General features: G+C 38.6%; 1 protein-coding gene across 4 annotated transcripts in view; it reads left to right on the top strand.

Annotated features, from left to right (window-relative positions):
• LOC131687790 (uncharacterized) overlaps positions 1-21,924 on the top strand; it is a 161,440-nt gene that overhangs the window by 25,630 nt on the left and 113,886 nt on the right. The window contains exon 1 of one of the 4 annotated variants that reach the window (XM_058971889.1): positions 12,419-12,556. The exons of the other annotated variants lie outside the window; for them this stretch is intronic. The gene's annotated coding sequence lies outside the window, so the exon portion shown is untranslated. Of the gene's footprint in view, positions 1-12,418; positions 12,557-21,924 lie in introns of those variants that run through there. 4 annotated transcript variants of the gene reach the window in all.

Genomic DNA, 21,924 nt, shown 5'->3' on the forward strand with positions numbered 1-21,924 from the left:
TGTTTGACAACAGGCAACATCATTTTCCACCCAATCGATCTGGGAGACAGTTTGACCACATCAAAAAGACACGTTATGGAAAATACACGGAATAAGGAAATTAAATTAAGAAGTCATATAGCCTGTAGTTGTTTATAGCTGCCCTGATTTGAATAGCTCAAAAACATTTGTTAACAAACACAAGGTATTGATCTTAACTACAATAGAATTACTTCATGTCACCACCCAGCAAAAACACGATTACTTGGCGAACTGTGTTAATTAATCTCAAGTAACATGATTAGTAAATGTCAACTTTGTCAAAACACTCTTTAAGAGAACCTTAGCTCTTACAAAGCAACGGTTTTTTAAAAACACCTTACGTTTGTTTCGGCAAAATTGAAAAATTTATAAAACCATTATTCCATGTGTCCCTTGTTCATATCTTTTCACATCACTTTTATTTTTAAAATGACAGCCCTATTCTCAAATAGAAAAATGTTTCCACCTTTCATTTTAAATCTTAACTTTGTTGCCAAATGCCATTCGTTATAGCGTCAATCAGAGATGCCAATTTTTAATTTAACCCATTCATGCCCATGTTGTTTGTGGACAACAACGTTTTTAAACTGCTATAACTTTTGTTTGAGTCAAGATTTTCTCACAAAAACAAGTAAGGCTAAGAAATGTGACTATTAGCTTTCATTTGAGTATTAACAGTTACAAGAATCAGCTCTAGAACTGAAATTATTGAAATTAGTCTGATTGAACTCCGATGGAGCAGTGCTGCCAGGGACCGTTTACGTTGACGACGGAAAATGACTTTTTCATATAACTTCGTTATGTTGCATTATTAGTGAAAACTGATAAAACTTATCAATTTAGACTATTTTTGGCTACGTTTTCCACGCAGTTGGACTATTGTAAATATTCTAGGAGAATTGTAGTGAGCATTGGAAGGTGAAAATTGAGCAGCTTCTAGCACTGCAAGGAAAGCACCTATCTTTATGAAAAAAGGTTTTTCGAGTTTCTTGACCCCACCGTTTTCAAAGAAAAATAGTTTTGTAACCCTACATGTACTAGAAAAACGTTAGGCATGAAAGGGTTAAGCTGCAGATTTTTTACGATGACGCAGATATTTGCAGATTTTTTAGTTTGGTTGCAGATATTTGCAGATTTTTTAGTTTGGTTGCAGATATTTGCAGATTTTTGAATATAAAGGCTTTTGGTTACACTAGATTTCCTGACATTTTTTGTTCTTCCCAGACTTTTAAAATTATTATTGCAGACATTTGAAAAAAGTACCTGGCATCTCTGAGCATCATTGAGGTGGTTGACCTGGGTGATTCCGAAGAGATATTCTTTACATTTTTTGTTACTATTTGAAATCATATATTTACAGTGCGCCTCGAAGGTACTTATAAATGGTGATGTGATAAATAACTAGAATTGAATGGAAAAATATGGATACAGGTAAGTTAATTGAGAATAATTCCAATGTGACCGACTCTTCATATGATGAAAAAATACGACTCTAGAATAAAACGGTTATTTACCCGTAGAGATTCTATATTCTGGCATAATTCTTGTAACCATTTTATCTAATTTCTGTTTTCATTTCCAGAAAATGTAAGCCGGATAACTACTTGGAGATTTTCAGATAAGTATTCACATAATATGTATAGCAATAGACATGTTTCTTTGTGATGTCTTTATTCAGATATGATGCATGCAGTGAAAAGTTACTCAAAATAGCAAGCTTTGGTATTATAAGCTCGATGGAATATTAGCCAGATTCAATTCTCGTCCGTATTCCCACTGTAGCATTTACTAAGATTCCCTTTCGTCGTTTGATTTGTAACGGTACGTGTGGTTCAACACCACTGAAGAATTTTAACTAATCATAATTAATAGTATTAAACAATTTCAAGAAAGTATGTAAGAATGCATTTTGTAGTTTAGTCCCACATTATATCATTGAACAGCCAATTATTACTGTGACGGGATTTAAGTGCTACAGTAAGTGGTTGATACTTTAATATTCGTACCCAACAACCTGATTTTTGAATTTGAGAACTTTAGAACGGTGGATTGTACAACAAAATTCGTTGTGAAATTATCACGAAACTCACTTTTGCTGCAGGATTCAGACTTTTATGTGAGGTTTTACCATTCTATGGAAAAGTTGTGGACATTTACTTTTCATTTATATGTTTATGAATTATTTATCATAACTATGGATTGAAAGATGGTTTAAACAAGCACGGTTTTCATTAACCCTCTTAAGACAGATGCCTTTCGTTTAATTCCACCTTATAATAATAAAATGTGCTTGTATATGGTAGTTTAATGATCATTCAGAATATATATTTAATAGACAAATTACAAAACAATTGTTTTTTAGTATTTTTATAATCAGAAATATATCCAGAAAATCCATCTTAGATTTAAAGAACTCATTAGCTGGTACAACCAGTACTATTCCTAAAATCAACAATAACATTAGCTGTTAAAACCAAGACCATTCTTAAAATCAACAGCAACCAATATTAAAATCAACAACAAACCTAGCTGTTACCACCAGAACCATTCTTGAAAACAAGAATAACATAAGCTGTTACAACTCATTTGATGTGCTGTATCCGACGATGTGTGTCTATGCTAACTGACAGCATCATATTTTTTACTAGATGTTTTAGTTGTGTCAGCCATTAATATAAAATAAAAAAAAAACAAAAATGACAGATTAGAAAAATCAACAATCGATTAGCTGTACCAAATTTTAACTAGTTGATTTCAGAAATATGACTAATAATTTAGTTGCTATACGATCCAGAGTGTTTCCGTGTGGAGAAAAAAGTTAGACAGCACCCGGTGTAGTTGATAGCATCCATCGGAAACGGGGTTGAAGCTTCCATTTCACCTCTTGCTCCCCAGTTCCCATCAACCTAACCCCGACCGACCTAGTTGTTTCCGCTGGCGTTCACCAGACAGGCCACACTGGAATAGATATAGCGGCCGAGCCAACCAACTGCCGAGCTTAATTGGTACCGGAATCATCTTAAGCGGCTACTAAATCCAATTAAAATCAATTCAGCCCCGCATGAAAACGGGAAAGTTCCTTGCTCTGCGTTGCTATGGGATATACAAGTCTGGATCTGACTGGACTCGTGTTTGGTGGTGCACTTTCGCTGGCTCACTCACACTCACTTGAGGGTAGAATTGAATTATCACTTGCACACAGTGGCTCGCATCGGGACAATTGAGCTGAATCTATCTTTCCAGCCGGAATGCGATACGTTGATTCCGTTTCGTTTCGCCGTGTAAAAGGATTCTCCGTTTCTAGAGCCCGGTTGATTGATTTAATTACTTTCATTAACTTTCCCCTCAACGGCTTTCCTCGTCATCTACTGGAAACGAAGATATGTTCGTTCAGTGCCTGTCAGCTTGTATTGAAGCCAATTGACACACGGTAGCTTTTATTGTGCTTAATTATTCGTTGCTTACGGCCGCGGCCATGGATCTGCCTTTTTGGCTCGCAGGGGTTAATTTCCCGGGAAGGGATCCAATTGCAATCAATATAATTGCTACTCTGTAGGGTTATTCGCAGTAAGCGGTGGGTTTTCTTTCGCCAAGCAACGAACTACCATAAGCTCCATATCGATTTGGTTTGACGTTTTTTTCTTCTTCTTTAACATTCAACGGTCTTCCAGTCCATCTCGGTTGCCGTTGGTGTGCGGTTTTTCTTTTCAATCAAACTGTCCCCAGACTATTTTCTACTTCCATTAAGGTTCTCCGTTGCCCGCCAACGGACATGCTGAGGACCGGTGTCCAAAAGCTGCAAAGGAACAACGGCAATGCTTTGCATCGCAAAGAATGAAAAAAAATCAATTTATTATACCGCTAAATCTGATGCTTTCGTGGAACGGCCGAGGCGGTGCCATCATTCATCGAGTAAGGAGGAAGCGGCAGTTTTTTTCCACGTTCTTTTGTCAGATTTTGCCTTTTGGTCGGTATAGAAACAGTAGCAGCACCCGGAAGCAAGGCTGCTTTTACTGTGCGCCGGTTGTTCGAATTGATGGAGGTTAATGGTATAGGAGAAAAAAGTGATGAAGCGAAAATACCAGCAAGCGTTGAAATTATTGAGTTACCATACCACCCAGTCATGTTACCGGTCAGAGTCAGTTGGTGAACGGTTAGGGGGAGAGGGCTCTGTTCAAGAGTATTCATAGTTCGAACTTATTTTCATCGTTAACATCATTAGCACCGTTTAGGGAGCAAAAGCAGACATCGTAATTCTATAAATTGTGTACCATTCTCGGGGCAACTTAACACCAATGATAGAATTGCATTTCGTAGAATAGTTAGATAATAGTAAAATTTAATGTAGAATGGATACAGGGTTGTTGAGCGATCTGTTGGATGTCATCCAGCGTTGGCAGGGTTTCGAGCAGGGTTTTCTATAGTGTAGTGATTCGCATAAGCACAAAGCGTAGTTTGAGCATAAAGTGTACCATGTACCAGGGTCACAAAAGAAGGACTAGAACCGTTGCCTATGACTGTAGAATGAATTCTGCATGTTTCATGTGTTTTGGAAATCATATTTTCGCACGGAAGAATAAATGTTGTAATTGAATCTATAGAACTAAGCAATGTCATGCTGATTTTCTTTTTCCAAGTAAATGGAATCGCGGTGATCTTTGGAATTTATGCTATTTTCTCTTTTATACCATTACAACGCCTCGTTTAAAACAGTTTGAATACAATCCGAAATGTTGGATTCATCTTTACCCTTAACAGTGAGAACATAATGCCATCAGCGTAGCCCGTTACTTCGAATACCAGATTTTCCAGTACGTCCACTACCAGGGACCACTGCAGGGGTGACAGCACTCCCCTTTGAGGGCAGCCTCTAGTGATTCTCAGGTTAATGTACAACCTCCCTGCGATGCTGTCGCAGTTCGGCAATGCAACATTTCAGTGATCCATGTGCAAGTAGACCGCTGTATATCTTTCAATACAGCCGAAAGCCGAATAGATTCACTCAATGTCAATGGAGTGACACACTACGCATTGAGAAGGAATTTTCAACAAGATTACGCACTGCCCAAGCAATTGATTTCTTAGGTTTATGGGATCAGTGGTTGCCTGCGATTTAGAGGATTTTCCGATCCAGTTTCATCTACATAATAAAACGATCTTATCAGCGTCCAGCTCTGAATCAAATGATGACATTTCGGCGAATATCTCCTCTATATTACAGACATATTGCATGGGCTTCCCCCTTTACTTCCCCTCTCAATACCCTCATGCTCGTATGGCTGCATTTTGTGACAGTCCGTTTGGCTGCACTTTTTGACTCTTCGCTAGTCTTTGTATAAAGTGTCTGTACTCTATATCATCAATCAATCAAAGCGATGAATCAACCAGTCATATTCAGATGACGCTGAAGACGCCAAGCAGAAAGATCGTGTGTACTTTTTAGTAAAGACGCTGAATCCCTCTGGATAAAGACTCGCCATCGCTATCTTAGCACTTGTTATCCTGTGCAGCGTTTTCCTCTTTCTTGATGGTGGACTTCAGCTTTAACTTCTCGCTGTAGCAAATTCAGGCTTCGGTTGCTCTAGTCTCCCAGGAGACACTGATTCGCGTATTTCACGCCTTCGTTAGTATACGTCGTGCCATAGTCCAAAGAGTGCTCATCGCTGTTTTTGTCGTTAAGCTGTCGACAAACCGGTGCCAATATTAACGTTTTTTAGCTTTCATTCGCATTTCAAGCGTCGCATATATTGGAGATTTTCGGGTGATTCGACGTTCAAAAAGATCTTATCCCCATGATTCTCTCCACATTTTCCGAACCGTGCCCTATTGTTAAAACGGGTAGCTGTGCGTTTCAATTGTATGCAGCTCATGATTCGCGGTTCGAAAAGGTAGTCACAGGTAGACAAAATCGGCTTAAAAGGAAAAAGTTTGAAGGAGCAGAATTGGCTAAATTTACCCGAAGCGAGGCTGACGGAAAATAAGTTGATTTCTTGTCCCCAGCCATTTTTACTGAACGCTGTTACTTGCAATCCAGAACTTTCACTGACTGAAGCAAAGGATTCTTTAAGGAGCTATATGTGGGGAATATAGCTTATACATATGAGTCAAACTGAAAATAGTAAAATGTTTGTATATTTAAGTTTAATTCAAGCTTGGTGCATACCGGCTTTATATGGCTGCTTAGTATTTGTTCTCATATTCTTGTCTGCGATTAACCTTTGAGTCGTACGTATGAATAAATAAACGGACACCAATACATTGAAAATGTCCGAAGCTAACATCATTACAATGGTTTCCGAATCAATTCTCCGTTTCCCTTTCCTACTTGCGAGTTTGTGTATGCACGAAAGAAACGCAGGGATCGAGGCGAGAGAAACTAATTAGCGGGAATGAACAATGAAAGACGAACGAGATTCAGAACGGGATAGCAACATGTTGATGTGTGCATGGGAGCATCGGGTTACTTCGATAGCTCCTTAGCCGTCGCCCGCTCGGTGCCCTGCCTGTAAGAATATGTGTGCGTTGTAATGTAAGAATCGCGAATGAGCGAACGAGAGCAATATTCCGACTACCACGACCTATTACCTGAAGCTCGAATCGGAATAACGAGGTACCAATGTGTGAGTGAGAGAATGTACGATGGGCACATATCTATGAACGGAAAAAGTTCAGCGTTATTTAGCATTCACTCGACTAAGTGTTCCGCGGATGGACGTGAAAGAAAAGAGTGCTCATCAACCTTTGACGGATCACGACAATGGCGCAGCAAACGCTCCCATGATTAGGTAAGAAAAATATATTCCGAAAGAAAATTAGTGTGATTTCTCCTCGACGGAAGGGCGAGGTAGAATTTTATTAAACGCTTACTGACGGAAGGGCAGTATAGCGTTATTCAATGCTCCTCGACGGAAGGGCGATGGAGAGTGAAAAAATTAAAATGCTTGCTGACGGAAGGGCAGTAGAGCGTATGTGAATACTCCTCGACGGAAGGGCGATGGAGAATAAAATAAATAATGATATCCAAGGAAAAAAAAATCAAAAGGCTTACTGACGGAAGGGCAGTAAGCGTTATTCAATGCTCCTCGACGGAAGGGCGATGGAGAGTGAAAAAAATAAACTGCTTACTGACTGAAGGGAAGTATAGCGTATGTGAATACTCCTCGACGGAAGGGCGATGGAGAATAAAAAAATCAAAAAGCTTGCTGACGAAAGGGCAGTATACGTTGTGAAATGGAAGGGCGAGGAAAAAAAATCCAGATGCTTGTTGACGCAAGGGCAGTAAGCGTATTTGAATACTCACTCCTCGACGGAAGAGCGATGGATTTTTTTTTATTAATTTCAAAAAAATCGAAAAGCTGGTGGATGGAATGGCGGAGTAGCGTTGTTACAACGGAATAGTGAAGGAGGCATAAGAAAAAAAAATAAAAATTCGACATGCTTGCTGACGGAAGGGCAGTAGAGCGTTGTTGTATATTCCTTAACGAAACGGGGATGAAGAATGAAAAAAAAGCTGAGAAAATTAAAAGGCTTGCTGACAACGGGCAGTATAGCGTTATTGAATGCAATTCTACGGGAGAGCAACGTTGAATGAAAAAGCGGAAATTTCAAAAAAATCAAATTGCCTGCTCACGGAAGGCATCAGAGCGTTGTGGAATACTCTTAGGCGATGGAGAATGAAAATAAAATGAGTTAAAAAAATCAGAAGAGATTACGGACGGAAGGGCAGTATCGCGTTGCTGGATGCTCCAAGACGGAAGGGCAAATGTAGAAATAAAAAAAAAGTTAAATACGTATGCAAATCTTCCAAATAAAAAATCAAACGGAAAGGTAGCATAGCATTGTTCAATGGTTTCCGATGGGATAGAAGTAAAAAAAACAGTTTGAATTAAAAAAAACCTGCTGGCGATAGTGCAGTAAACGTTCTGTGAATGTTCCTCGACGGAAATGCGATGAAAAATAATAAAAAAAAAGTTATTGAAATACTTACCGACACAAGGGCGGTTTGGTTGTTTTTAATGGTCCTCGAAAGAAATGTGATGGAGAAGTTAAAAAAAAACGGAAACTACTTAAAAGTTTGCCGACGGAAGGGCGGTTTAGCATTGATGGAATGCTAGTATACGGAAGGGCGAGAAAGAAGTTTATTAAAAAAAAAAAGTTCTATAAAATCGAACTTAAACGTTTGTCGTTGGAAAGACGGCTTAGCTTGTTTGGATGCTCTTCGACGGAAGACCTATACAGAAGTGGATTTAAAGAATGATCGAGTGAAAATGTTCGTAAAAGGAAAGGCGGTTTAGTTTTGTTGCAATGCTGCTCGACACAAGGGCTTAATTGTTAAGTCAACAGACTCAATGAAAGAGTCATTGAGAAATTAAATCCAAAAAAAAAAAATTTCAATGCTTGCCGAATAACTTGTCCATGGGAGATCAATGGAAGTTTTGGTAATTTTTTTTTAATTCATTCGCGATCTAACATTAGATTCGACTATCAAACGGCGTGCGAGCGCCGTGATGATGTTTTTAATTTCATCTATCAAGACACAGCGAAAAGGAAATTTTCAGTTTATAAACTCAATGAAATACCTACTATTTGAATGTGTTTTCCTTTTATCAAAAAGAATAATTGAAGAAAAATGAAATTCTACCTTTGGAAAACAGATAAACTGTCATTGTCATTGGAGAGTCTAGGTGAATGGAGGGCGACATTTACACGGAGTGCTTTTACGAATTTCCTCAAAATGATGATTTATTGAAAAGCAACAGTGATAATTTTCTAGACTAAGAAAACCTGGATAGCGAACAGACAGATTTCTAGGTGATAGGTTTTAATTGGGTCATTAAATGAGAAAAAAATGTCGTTTTTTAATACTTACATCGATAAAACTGATTTTCGTGATTGCAACAATGTTTTTTTCCAACTCAGGAAACGTGAAAATAATATTAAAATTTAAAATAAAGAAATATGTTGACAGTCTGGATTTGACACTATAGGAAGGATTTGACATATCGAATTTCACGACAAATGATGCCCTGTCAGAAAAAATTAGGGCATGTTTTCTCGGTTTTCCCGGAGGGTTATTTTTAGTTGACATAAACACCATCCATTGCATATAGTTTTTTTTTCATTTTGGGTGTTGTCCTGATAGGCCAGATGTAAACAACCGCAGTTTTCCTATGTATGGTTGCCAAGTTTACATAAGATTTATTTAAAAAAAAAATCGTTTTTGCGTATTACAACGAAATATTTTTTGAAATAATAAAATTTATTGAATGGAACGGAAAACTATATATAGCTTAATGACCCAATTGATGGCCAATTTTAAGTTTAATTTTAAGTTTCGATAACTTCGAGCTGAAGGCTAAAGATAACAGCAGTACATTAAAAGGAATGTGAAAGGTTTATCGACGCTTCTTTCAGTTGTACCAATTGAGGATATCTATTAACAAGTTCAACATGTAGGTGAACACTGTCCGCATCTGAAACATACAACTAAACCTAAAAATAGAAAAATAATCCAGATTTCAATATTTCACAACAAAATAGCAATCTCGATCGCATCTTTTAATATTGAACGAGTAATGTTTTTTATGTATAATCTTAATGCTACATTTCGGGTAAAATATGTTATATTTACCCTTGAATAAATGAATTATAACGAGCGTGTATAATAATCAATGTATAAGAAATATTGTCATGATTGACTGGTCTAGATGATTCGAGAGCCAATAAGATTTTAGGACAGGCTCGATGGTATCAGCGGATAATAATAATGAAGCCAACGAATATTACACGAGTGATTTTTCTAGTTACGAATGCAATTTAGTAACTGGAAACATCTGTGTTCAAAAAAAATTATTTCAAAAATCTATCATCTTTAAAAAAAGAATCTATCATCAAAAATTGCTAAAAAAAATCAGAGACGTTATAGAAAAAGCTGTGATTACGGCAACTCTTCATGTAAACATAGTTTTTTTGCAAAGAGTAGAGAAGGGGAAGAATGTGGGGAATATAGCTTATACATATGAGTCAAACTGAAAATAGTAAAATGTTTGTATATTTAAGTTTAATTCAAGCTTGGTGCATACCGGCTTTATATGGCTGCTTAGTATTTGTTCTCATATTCTTGTCTGCGATTAACCTTTGAGTCGTACGTATGAATAAATAAACGGACACCAATACATTGAAAATGTCCGAAGCTAACATCATTACAATGGTTTCCGAATCAATTCTCCGTTTCCCTTTCCTACTTGCGAGTTTGTGTATGCACGAAAGAAACGCAGGGATCGAGGCGAGAGAAACTAATTAGCGGGAATGAACAATGAAAGACGAACGAGATTCAGAACGGGATAGCAACATGTTGATGTGTGCATGGGAGCATCGGGTTACTTCGATAGCTCCTTAGCCGTCGCCCGCTCGGTGCCCTGCCTGTAAGAATATGTGTGCGTTGTAATGTAAGAATCGCGAATGAGCGAACGAGAGCAATATTCCGACTACCACGACCTATTACCTGAAGCTCGAATCGGAATAACGAGGTACCAATGTGTGAGTGAGAGAATGTACGATGGGCACATATCTATGAACGGAAAAAGTTCAGCGTTATTTAGCATTCACTCGACTAAGTGTTCCGCGGATGGACGTGAAAGAAAAGAGTGCTCATCAACCTTTGACGGATCACGACACTATACTTCAACAGATCTTCGCTATAAGCTCTATGACGGATACTACGCTGCCAATCTCTACTTCTCGGGCGGGTACGTAGACACGGCATAGCAACCCGCGAAAAGAAAGTTTTATCAGAGGGAACGGGATCTAAATGCAACGAAATGAAAAAGGAAGGTAGACATTTAGAGTTGGTTGTGTAGTAATTAGTAGTTGCGAGTCGTCGGTCGATTTTTATTTCCATATGCACACGCGATGTGTACATACTGCAACTAAACGGGCGTGAATATGCTAAAAATCGTTTTTGTTTGAAGCGACAATTCAAAAATACCAACCCTATTTCTTTCCTTTCGTTTTAGCTAAAGCGTTGTACAGATAGAAAAACCTGCTTTAACTATTGGATTCAAATGAGTAGGGTAGATAAACATGAATTGGAGTGCGGCTACCCTACATTTCGTTTGACACGTGGTTCGCTCAAAAGATTTACATATTACACGGATGAAATACAGACCAACCCCAATCTCAATTTCCACACTATTTAACATTCCCAACCGGTGCACCGCTAAGATACTACTTCACTATAAACTGTCCTAACTCAGTTGATTAAAATTCAGATCGAATGAAAAACATTCAAACTTGGAGCTGTCCTTGTAGAGTAGTACCTACGAGGGGGAAGAAAACCTAGCACAGTCAGAAGGAAGCAGTTGAAGAGCAGGAGAACTGCTAAACTGTGTGGTTCTGGTGTTGAGCAACCCGAGCAAGATAGCCAGCCGGTTGACGACAACCTCCAATTTACTTACTTATTAAATTCTAAACTGAAAATTAATTTAATTTCACCTTTCAACGTCGTCTTCGTCGGTATTCACCGGGCGCCCCTAGAAGAGTCCCAGCGCAGGCAGATCTTGTTCAGTTGAGTTTCGAGGAAAACGTCTGCCAACCTTTGACCGGTAATAGAGAGAGAGAGAGAGAACGAACGTTTACATACTTGCATATGATGGAGGCAATGATAGACGGGGTTCCGAAAGGGCCTGGAAGGGTGTCGGCTGTCATTGGTTTCGAAACGTTTGATGTTCTCGAATCGTTTCTACTTCAGCTCTGTATATGAATCAGGAGTGATGTACATCTTTTCGATCTTATTCGAACTGGAAACCGGTATGTTGTTTGAAGTTTTTTTTCTGATCGATAATAAAATTGATGTCAAAAATAGACGCTTGTGTAAGAGTATCAAACTGATTCAATTTGTCGGTTGACAGATTCTTATGACGAATAGAATATTATTATGATCTCGATGTTATAAATAAAGTTGACTCTAACAGTGTAAGAATTTGCTTTGAATCTTTTGGAAGCGGGATTTGGCTGCAAGAGCTGCACTATGTCCAGGACCGAGTAAAATTGACCTCGGCATCTTTCTCAGTAATTGGGCTGTCACTCAAACTGTCAGAGATGGAATTTGAAAACTTGCACAACCCTTTGGAGGTGAAGAACGATCCTTCCGTGCGGTCGGTTTTGGACCACGGCATTTCTTCCCTTATTTTGCTATTAACAACGCAAGAGTCTCAAAATGCACCAACCCTTATGAGTGACTTCCCGTAAAACTAATTTTAATTTATTTCCAGTGAAAAAAGTATGTAGTGTAGCATTCAGTGTATCACTTTGTTAACAATTACAATTACTATTTGCATAACCGACTATGAATACCCCCCTTGTGAAGACAACGTACAATACGTTGAGCAAACATCACACCGGCTACTGACAGTCGGCGCGACTTTACAATACAGAGTACATACTCTGGTGGACGTGGAACATTTTTGTAAATAAAAAAAAATGGGAGTTGTATAGGAAAAAGAGACAGTTTGAGTGAATTGTGGAAGAAGTTTTTGTAAGTTGTTTGATATTTATATCGTAACACTTTGTTACTTTGTTACTAGGAATGAAGTTGAATTGTTTCGGAATTACAGAAAATGGGAAAAATGAAATAGTAATCAAAATTCATAAGTTTAAAAAGCATTTGAACATGGTAGAAAATGAAAGGCGTCAACGAAAAGATAACCTGAAAATAGAAGAGAAAGGACTACTTCGAGAAAATTTAATGTAAGTAAAAAGGATTTTTTGACAATCTAAAGATTGAAAATAATGTACGTTTAATAAACGGTTTCGGGCAGACTCACGTCAAAAAGGCTACTTGGCGAATCTGTTTGCGAATTGATGTTAACCCATTACTCTGAACCTCTGAACAAACAGCAAATATCAAAATTAAAGCAACTACCTAACCTCAACCACCTAGCAACAGAAACTTCCAGCAAATGACCGCACCACCACCAGAGTTAAAAATAATCGAAGCTCATTTTTGAAGGCTGAAAATGAATCTGTTGCGACTCGCGGTGAATAGAAAAAATATTCATTCAACTATCCATCTTATTCATTCAGTTGAATATCGTACAATATATTCATTACACTAATTATCCAGGAAAATGTTTTCAAAAGCCGATAAAGCATATGAAACGACAATCATCATCGCTTACATTGTGCCATGGCCTACTTTGATGCGTTTGATTCGTTGCTTCACGGTCGCTTCGTGTAATAATCGGAGCCGAATGAAAATCTGCATGGATGAATGGGCAGTTTGTTCGTTTGACGTTTTCAGCTGCGTCACTGAATATTGAAAATGAGTGCGGCTGAATATGATCAATTTTCATTCAATGAATTTGAATATTTTTAACTCTGACCACCACTACCCCTTCACACACGCTCTATCTGATTACGATGGAAACGCATGGTATCTTATCATGTCGTGTTCAAAGCTCGCTAGTCACTACACGACAACGAAACGGAACCGACGGAAATAGAAACAGGAAAAACCCAGCAGGCACAGCCAAATTCAACGAAAGGTATTTATATGGAGTCACAAGAAAGCCACAGCAAATGCCGACCCGCTATTGTCACGTGCTTGAATTATACCGCACCGCTCCCCTGCCTGCTGTCTGTCGCACAACAGTTCACCGGAGTTTGTTACACACCAAGGAATGATGTTTTCTATGCTAATAAGTTGAAAAGCAGTTTTTTTTTTCTTAGCTGGATGGTAGCGAGGACCAAGAGAGCATTCTACACATCGACGCACAGGAGGCGGTAAGAGCTTGGAAGTTTCAGTTTATCTTACTTTATGGGTTTTTGCAACAGACGTTAGGGTGGTTCAAAAATGTGAATCGGGATCCAACGCAGCAAATTTTCGTACAACCCTTGTCATTGTCTTACTAGTTTGAATGGATATTGTTGATAATTTTGCTCCACGTCTTGCTGCGATGGGAAATTGGCTTTCGTCTTCTCGGTGGCACTTTGCATGGCGAAAGTGAGTGTATGTGTCCGTCGGTTGATGCGAAAAAAAAACGATGAGCGTCAACAAAGTGACATTTTTCAACTCTTGGTTTTTTTCAGACAGCTTTTATTTTACTTTTCCCTATATTGAAGTTCAAACTGAAGACACGAAACACCCTAAAGTATGTTTCTTTGTTGTTTCGTTTTGTTGGGATTATACGTAACAAATTTATTTGTTTTAGCGAAAGCTTTTTAAGGTTCGGAAACAATACCACCAAAACGGATTACTTTAAAAAGAATTGGGCGGGATAGGACTGCTAAAGTTGTGAGATAAATGCAAACTGTCAACCCGTAGCGTTCGGTAGTAGTAAAGACAAACGATTTTCTAATACAGACAATCGATATTCGGGAAAGAAAATAGCCTCCATATGTACGATCTTCTAACACTTATTACCGTAGATTTAATTTAAAATTTTAATGTCAATTCGAAATGACACATTTGTAAAAGTTAGGACTATCATTTGACAACTGAATTCCCATGGTGAAAATAATCCCGCATTATTCAATTCTTCCTGACCCTGGCTTGAGATACTCTCCATGTTCAAAAAACGCTGCTAATTCATGAAAACAGGACAATCATGTGCCAATTTTGTAAACAGACTCCTAACTGCGAAAAATTTAATGCCGAATCTGCTAAGAAAAAAAAATGCAAGGCAGAAAAAGAATGTATTTCAAAAATTCTAGCTTGAAAACCATTTAACACTCATCTCTTTGGATTACCGTCGCCATTTCATCTTGATATGGATCAACCGAGAACTCAGATCGAGCTGCCAGCATATTGGGTGCCATCAGTAGCAGTTTTTCGGGGTTCATCTTTGGTATTGCTTGATCCTCATTTTCCGTCAATATTCATTACTGGCCGTTTCCTTTCGCTCGAGTTTGCAAAAACCTCTATTGAAAATCTTTCCTATTGTTGCAGTACAAATACCAAACTGCTCAGCCATCTCGCGATTTGTTTTTCCCGAACATTTAGCCTGAATGCTGTCATAACACATAGTTTCTACACCGTTTTCTTATAAATAGCTGTTTCGAATATTAACAAAAGAAAAATAGTTTTTGGAGAAAGCGAACTAAAATAAAACAATAAATACCTCGGTGCATTGTTTGTTGGGCCTTATTTGGCAGTTGTGTAGTTTATCAGACCCACGCTAAAATCGATTAAACAAATGTTTGTAATATTATTGTCAGAAAAAAATAACCAAAAAACCAAACAGTTAAATTATTTACAAAAAGTGTAGTTGTAGGGTTTGGTCTATTTTTTATGTCCAGTACTGTAGCATCCAAATACACTCTGAGTTGAGAGGGTTGAAAATTCACTGCGAGCAAAAAAGGTATACTTTTTGAGCAAAATCGGTTTAAGTACCAGTCAAAGTACCAGTGAAGCCGGCGCTAATCTATTCCGACAAAAAGTTAGTGTTGATTTCTGATGAGGCGAAGCCGAAACGCACCCGTGTAACAAATAAGGATTTGTGCCCTTCAAGTGCAAAGACTGGTTTTACCAAAAAAAAATTTCGCCCTGGTGAGAAATTTTGGTGTTTATCCAATTTTCCTCCTTAGGGTGAAATATAGCATTGTGCAGTCAAAGTAGAAATTGGACCTTAGCGCAAAAATGGGTTGAAAATTATGCCACTTTTGTCCTGAGAGGTGAAATATTTTTATCCTAAGAAAGGTTTAAGAAATTATCACAAATCAGTGAAAACCAGCATCAATATGGGTGTCATCCGAAAGGGGGTGCTCAATAGACATCGGAAATTGATAATTTACGCCATAATTTTAAAATCTAACGGATGCACTTCCTCTAATTTCGCGTCTGATGCAAGAACACTAAACTTTTTATTCAGTTCATCACAAAACTGCTTGTTGTACAAAGGATTTTTTTACAATTCGATTCCTAGGAAGTTTATACTTACAGGCCCATTGGCGGTGTTCAAAACACCTTGAAACATTTTTGGGCCAATTAATGTTTTGCCTGAAATAATGCCCTCTCGCAGGTTGATGGAATTGACGGTATTGTAAACATCATCAAACCACAATAGATTAAATAAAGTTATCCAAATATAAGGACCTTCGCTCTTTTTAGTTTCTATTTGCACCAAGTTCTTCTACTAGAGGTTAATTAGTTCTCATGTTAATAACCCACCAATCATTATGACTACTCAGGATTTGATTTATATAAGAAGCCCGCTTCAAGATGTTGATTACAATACGCCTCGATAGTGGTGTATCGAGGAGGCCGGGAGGGCTGATATGAGCCTTTTTTCTGTTCTATACCTTTCCTCTATTTACCCGCTCATAACCAGGAATCGACCAGTAACAAATAGATAATTGAGAAAGGATGTGCTATGTGTGGTGGTTGGCTATTCAAGTATTGGTAGAATTTGAAGTACTAATGTGGGTCTTTCATGCGATGATCATAACTTCAGCTGTATCTTATATCTATCTAATCTATTACGTCTCTCATATATTGCCTTTAATTTCTGCTTTTCGAGTCCTATACTGCCATTCTACACCCGCCTTCAGCTGGGTCAGCAAAGATGGTGATAGTGAACGTCTTAATACTCACACATTATCAAACGCGGTCTCAAGCGGAAATCTACAAAAATGCCCTCGCGCACGCGATTGCGAAGCGATCACGTCCGGAAGTCTATCCTTGATCCTAGAAGCCTAGGTCCATGCCATCAGCTGGACCAATTAAGAAAATACGCTCATACCTACTAGACAACACGTCACATGGCGACATGACCGGGAACCCTATCGATATAAGGGATCCCACTTTCTGCCAGAATTTTAACCGCACACCGAAAATATGATATCAGATTCACCATCGACCATTCAGGAACACACGCAAATATGTTACAAAATAACGTCAGCGTACAAACGTTAGAGCCCCTCACGATCTTCCAAGCAACCTACGCCCACGAACTCGCAAACATGATTATACTTACCAACGCGATCTCAAGCATCAACGTACAAACTCCCGCGCTCTCGCCATCATGAGTCGGGATCGTCCGGTAGTCTCTATCCTCGGTACCAACAGTCTGGGTACATATTAATCAATAAAAAAAAATAAAATTGAAAAATTTAGAAAAAATAACTTCCATATCCACTAGACAAAACGTTCTATGACGACATGACCGAAATCTCTAGTGATATGAGGTAACTCAGTCCCCGTCAAAATGTGATCCGTACACCTAACTAAATTGATACACATACACGCGACAAACACGTCGACATACGAACGCTTAAGCCCTTCGCGATCATCCACGCATACCTTTGCCCGCAATCGCAAATACTTGATAACACTCCGGTAATTATGTGAACGTTTTAGTACATACGAAGTTACTAACGCGGTCTTAAACGCGATCCTGCAAACCCGCGAGATCATGAATCGGTCACGTCCGGAAATCTTTACTCTTCATTCTAGCAACTTAGGTCCTTACATCCAGTTGGACCAATCAAAAAATAAAGCTCATATCCACTAGACCACACGTTCTACGGCGACATGACTGGGAACTCTAGGAATATGGAAGAACCCACTTTCTTCTAGAATCTGAACCGTACACGAAAAATTAGGTATCAGATTCACGGTCCGCACGCGATCATTCTAGTACACATGCGAATATGCGAAAGGTACACGGTTATAAAATAGAAATTAAACATGCGAAGTTACATACACGTTAGCACACGCGACATACAAACGCACACGCGATCGAGCACGTTAACGTACAAATGTTCGAGCCCTTCACGATGATACACGCGATCGCGAATCCCTACGCCCGAAAATAACTGAACCGTACAATGAATATCACATTCAGAATCACGGCCCGCTACAATTGGCCTAAAGCAGTGAAATCTCGACAAACTTAAAAACCAACTGTCAACAAATTCTCTTTAAAGGGAAATTCCGAACAAACCGTTACTGCCCAAACACAGTTCACAGTACTAAATGCTAGAGAAAACTTTTCTCTTTTGTTTACTATCAACATTTGTGATTGGCGAGTGACCGTTTGTCCGGAATTTTCATTCAAAGTGAATTTCGACAGTTGGCTTTTAAGCCGTAATAATATGTTTGTCGAGAAATAAAGGATCAACGCCATAAATTGCAGCGTTGTTACGGAAGACGACTAAATGAAAACGCTTGGCGTTTTGGCATCCGTGAGAATTTTTGTGCGTACCTCAAGCCAAATATTGCCTATGCTTCTAACAATGGTTTTTATATGAAAATTCTAGGAAAGTTTTTCAGTTGATAGGTCAAACAAATCATGTCTTGTTAGTTGAAAGCAGACTTTCCAAATGAACATCGTACACAATATTCGCTCCGGTTCTTTGTTCATATTAAACCCACACTTCGTGTACGAACCTGAACACGCTATTTCGTACCAAAACACGTGTACATGTTTGCCTGCACAACCGAACCCCATGTACGTGTACGGTGTGCGTATACATAGGTTCGTGGCACCAGTTTGCCCTTTCTTATTCTCATCATCACTAGCGTTGACTCTTGAGTTGCGAATCGTTCTCGTGTACGCGCACCGGGTGTACGTACACAGATTTTTGAACTAGAGTTTGTCTAGCGTTCGTTTGGGATCGATGTTCGAAGCGAACCTGTACATCGAGACGAAACATGTACGCGTGCACGAAATTTTGCACACAGGTACAAACCTATCGATGTTCATGGGGAGTCTGGTTGAAAGTATTTCAAACTCTCAGAATTATTTTGAAATATTACAAAATCAAAATATAATAAATGTTACATTCACCCATTCATGCCTATGTTGTTCGCGGACAACAACGTTTTTAAACAGCTCTAATTTTTGATTGAGGTAAGATATGCCCACAAAAACAAGTATGACTGATAAATGTGACTATTGCCTTTCATTTGAGTACTAACAGCTACCAGGATCAGCTATGGAACTGAAGTTATTGCAATTAGTCTAATTGGATTGCGATGGAGCAGTGCTGCCAGGGACAATGTACATTGACAACTAAAAAATAATTTTTCATATGTCTTCGTTATGTTGCAATATTATTGGAAACTGAAAAAACTTATCAGTTTAGCCTGTGTTTGACTACGTCTTGCACGCAAGTTGACTTTTGTAAATATTCTAGGAGAATTGTATTGAACATTTTGAGGTAAAAATTGAGCAGCTTCTAGCACTGCGAGGGAAGCACCTTTCTTTTTGAAAAAAGGCTTTTCGTGTTTCTTGACCCCACCGTTGTCAAGGAAAAATAGTTTTGAAACTCTACATGCAATAGAAAAAAGTTGGGCATGAAAGGGTTAAGGAATGGAGTTTGGATTGAATCTTATACCCGTGTGATCAAATCTCGTGTTTGCCACGTCACTTTCGAAAGTCTAGCGTTATTCAGTTATACAGACCTCGAATTTAATGTTTCCTTTCGATCATGTTCATATGAGCCCGCCTAGTCCTAGTTTTCCGTTCTAAGTTAATAATTGATTCGCTCTAGAATACCTATCCGTCTTTCAATTTTATTGCTTTCGTTTCTCTTAGTGAGACTATTTGCCGAAAATAACCAACAAAATCGATACAGTCTTTTTAAAAGGGCAAACCAAGCCTCGAAATGAAACTGTATTATTACTGTACTCTGCGGCGAATCTGTCTTCGAGAGGATTACAACAATTATGGAGCAAATAATCCAAGTCCGTAAGCTGTTCGACCAAGTTCTGACGAAACTCAATGGATGTGTTTTGATTGACGATAAAACCTATGCGATAGCCGATTTAACACGAATTCTGTGGCTCAGTTTTTTCGCGGATAAGTTTGCAAAAAAAAAATGATTTGGCAAGGGATCTGTTCTTGTGTCAAGAAAACCACCGTGACAGATAACGCTATGAGTTCGGAAGCAAAGGAAATTCGCCAACAAACAAATATTACCGTTCATTAAATTCCATGACGGTCCGTTACATTTTGGGCAGACTTAGCCCAAGCCAGCTTCCATTACAGCAAAGGTGTGCTATAATGATACGACAATGGAGTCCAGTTCATCCAAAGAGAGCAGAATACACTAAATCGACCCCAACTAATAGCAAAGTATTGGGCGATAATGAAGCGGAAACTGAAGATGAAGAGCTCAAACTCTAAACTCTGGTTTGTTGGCATGAAAATCAAAGTCTTTCGGCCGCAACTGCAGATTCTCTGCCGGATCAACAACTTACCGGCAAAGTTATCCGCTAAAGCAAGTTTATATTTCTTGGGAATATCTCAGCTACTTCTGTCAATATAAACCTTGTCCCGGAAGCAATTTTAAATCCAATTTGATACACGTTACGTCGCCCATAAGGATGCATCCGTTTGAATTGGTCAATACCTGATCATACAGCTTTTGTGCTCTTCTTTTGGCCGTACTGTTTTGCTCTACGACTTAGCTCTGAAATCCTTCTGAATGCGCATATTTCGAAGTGTACAGCAGAGTTTTGGGACCACAATTACGTCGAACGCCTTGATTCCAGCTTCCGGGAAACAAACGAACGTCCATTGAAATGTTTCAGAACTGCATAGACGACGGTATTGGCTATTTTTAATTCCTTTGCTATCCTCGTACTCGGTCATGTCGTGATTTCATGACATTTTAAATGGAAAGAATTCGCTTCTTTCTCCATTGCATGGTAACCATGTTTAAAGTTTCTACAGGATTTCAAGATATAAACTTCGTGAGTGTATTGCTGCCAAAAGCTTCAAATTGGTGTTCCCAGAGATTGGATTAATTATTGGAATAAAACACTGTTGAAAATTTAATTAGCGCCAAATTCGCGCGATGCCTGAAATTGAGAACATAAAACACGACAAGTTCGAAAAAAAATATTCGTTATTTATCGAAACTAGAAAATGATTTTTCTTCGAAATTTTTAAATGACGGCTTTAAAATATTATTTACCTATAATTTTTAAACGAGACAAATTTTATTTTTTTTTAACGTCCATAAAAAAAAAATTCATCGAAATCTATTGAACTAAATCAGGTATAAGTGATAGGAAATTTTATCTATGTTAATAAATTATATCCATTTCTCATTTCAGTTAACTACAAGAAACCCTGCACTTGAAAAATTAGGACGATGTTTCGCACGCGACGCTGACGGGATCCGCCACTTTGAAGCCGCCTTTTTGAATTTTCGAAAAAAAGCATTTTCTAATCATCGATAAATAACGAATGAAAGATCAAAAGCAGAAGCTCGTATGCCTTTCCACAAAAAATTCTCATATATTGCTTGGTTCTCTGTTGAATCCAGGAGAAGGTCCCCTTAATGTCAAAAAACAGGATTTTACCTTCTCGTGGTTAAATAACTGTTTAACTTGTTTGAAAAAACCCCTCAAAATAGTGTGCTAAATTACTTAAACATGGGTATGTTTATCAGGAACAAACTGCAGGCTGGGTTACTTTACCTAAAACAAACAACAAAATTATCACTCAATTTCCCCGAGTACCTTCCTGGAAACTTAATCCCCTAATGCTTATTCAAACTACCCTGTACTGAAGGCCACAAGCACTGAACGTACGTCAGATAATATTTGTCCACGCAAATAAACCTTAACTACGGTTTGAAATCCTTACCCCGCATCAGAACGTTAACATCGTTCCACCCGCTCGAAATACCGGGGATTCCAACCAACCAACCGACCGACCCCAAGCTTTCCCTTGAATGGAATGAATCCAATTAATGAATGACGATGATGACGGAGCTAAACTCATCCCCAGACGACGACGGTTGGGTGTCCCGTCGGGTGGGGTTTTCTTTCATTCGCTCTCGATACCGAAAGGAGGGCACGTAATCTGACTTCGCCGACTGATTTGATTAGGACTGATGGAGCAAAAACCGAGAGAAGCATACCCCGACTATAGTCCGTCGTCAGCCTAT

Source organism: Topomyia yanbarensis, chromosome 1 (genome assembly GCF_030247195.1).
Source record: "Topomyia yanbarensis strain Yona2022 chromosome 1, ASM3024719v1, whole genome shotgun sequence".
NCBI lineage: Eukaryota > Metazoa > Arthropoda > Insecta > Diptera > Culicidae > Topomyia > Topomyia yanbarensis.